This window comes from Eucalyptus grandis, chromosome 1 (genome assembly GCF_016545825.1).
Source record: "Eucalyptus grandis isolate ANBG69807.140 chromosome 1, ASM1654582v1, whole genome shotgun sequence".
Taxonomy (NCBI): domain Eukaryota; kingdom Viridiplantae; phylum Streptophyta; class Magnoliopsida; order Myrtales; family Myrtaceae; genus Eucalyptus; species Eucalyptus grandis.
The window spans coordinates 9,990,284-9,992,626 of record NC_052612.1 but is presented as its reverse complement, the minus strand read 5'-3'; positions in this window follow the sequence as shown (position 1 = coordinate 9,992,626).

Here is a 2,343-nt window from a genome sequence, read left to right as displayed (position 1 = left end):
TTCGGAAAGCAGGAACATGCTGCCGGACCAAGATAATCATCCGACCCGCCTACACCCGCACGATACCAGCGCGTCCCGTAACCTCGTGTTTGTAGCAGACACGCAGACTACAGAGCAGCTTCTCCCGATTATATGCAGGCTAGCAACAATGATCCCACGCCTCCAGTTTTTATTTTTATTTTTCCAACTACGACTCGTTATACTGGAAAGAATCGTGTTGTTTCGACATTATGGACCAAAAACAAGTTGGATGATTATGCAGAATAGGAGACGCTCCTCGAAAGTATAGAAACCAACGAAAACTCAGGCACTGCCGAAGGTACATTTAGCTTTAAAGACATGTTTGCTTCTCCTGCGTAACAGCGAAATCATCACAGATAAACGTGAACTGAATTTGCCTAACGAGGCGCTTTCTTCTTCCCTGCAATAGCGACGCGCTTGCCCTTCAGTGTCCGGCAAATGTCCAAGGTTCGCGCTTCTCCTCTGCAAGGCAAGCCCCTTTGATGTGCTTCGAGCCTCTGCAGCACTGGATTTCCTTCTGTCTCCATGGCGACCGCATTGAACCGCCCTCTGCATCACCAAAACACGAACAAGGGGACGCTAAGAAGGATGACCTGGGAGGCCTAAGAGAATGATGCAAAAGGGAGGGCGGGAAGGCAGAGGCGACGCGTTGGGGATCCCCGCTCTCCTCTTCGATCCCTTCAAGCTCCCTAGAAGCCGACGACCCCCATCCCCCTATCGCCGACATCCCCATCCTTGAATGCCTCTTCCAGGCTCCACCGGTGGGAGTGGGGATTTCAGAGAGGGGCGAGGCGGTGATGGGAGGTGGGGGTGGGGGAAGAGGGGCTTTGCAGTGGAGGTGCGGGGCTTTCCAGGGAGGGAGGGCGTGAAGCAGGAAAGTTATAAGCAAAGAGACGTGTGTAGGTGGTGAAAGTAATGGAGGTTGATGGTGCGGCTGGAATCTGGTTGGTGAAGCATTAACTGCCATTATTGAGAGAGAGAGAGAGAGAGAGAGCGGGCGGGGGGGAGGTGTTGGTTTCGTGCGGCTTGATGGAGAAGAAGACGTAGCAATCAATGAAGAGGGAGAGAGAGAGAGAGACAACGTTGAAAGAGAGCTCGAGAGGAGAGGAGGGCGCTTCTTCGTGCAAGGACGCAGAGAAGGACGTAGCACATTGATGGAGAGAGGGGATGGCAAAAAGTTCGACTCAAAACAAAGGTAGGGGCCCGGCCGACGAGCAGAGCCACGTGCCGCTTCATGATTGGCTTGGCGAGGTGGCCTGGCGTGGCCGGGCCCCGCCTAATATTTTTCGTCGATGGAGCGAGAGATGACGAGCCTTCCTCGTTTCCGATATGATACGCTCAATTCCCAAATGAAATTATTCGTTCCATATAAGCAGCAGGAAATAGAGAGGCATTTAAAAAGGCCTAAAGAACTGAAAAAAAAAAAAATCAAACTTATATCCACGACTCGTCACTAATGCTCAAAGGCACAAAGCTCACGTCGGCGAGCAAGATAACTTGATCGCAGTTGACAATGCAGAGTCGCCGGGCCATGCAACAAGCTGTTGTTTCACGGTTGATTTTGACTAGTGCGGCTTTTGCTAGAGACTCCTGTCAACAAGGATGCTGAGAAACCACAGATTACTTGGCAAGCAGCCACAATGTGCTAGCGGGTGACAGCCTTGTTTGAGAATAACGGTGCTTTTATCAGCTTAATGCTGATATATTTGTGTACAGGATACATATCTTGCTGTACTTACCCATCTTCTCATTACGTTTCTCTTGGAAAACCATTGCTCGATTGCTAATTCTCCGGATATGTATTTACAGTAACTTGACTGTGTTTGGCTATTATATTTCAACTTTGCATGAAAAGGATGTTTTTTGTTAGCTCTGCTGTTTATGCCGAATTAGCAAATTAGCTTCGGGTGAAGGGGTGAAAAAAAAAATTTAAGGTATGACATAGGACAATCCTAGAGATTAGTCGAGATGTAAGAGGTGTAATAGGCTAGGAAAATCTTATTACCATAAAGTCACGTGGAATAGGACCAGGAAATTATGTGGAATCGACTGTGTTCAATAGCACTGATTGACCTCGGGAGAACTTCACGAGGGTTGATTCTTACTCAGATGGCAGAGAGACCATCAGAGTATTTAAGCTATCCAAGACCAATTAGACAAGCCTGAATTGGAATCCTCAATAGAATTCCGGAAGAGTGAGCACCTAACAATCTGACCTGGCTATCAACTGGGGACGACCCAAGCAAGTTCATGTTCAAATGAATGTGCTCACAGTGGGAAGCTCGATGATACGCTCAAAGAATGGATTACATGTATATGAGG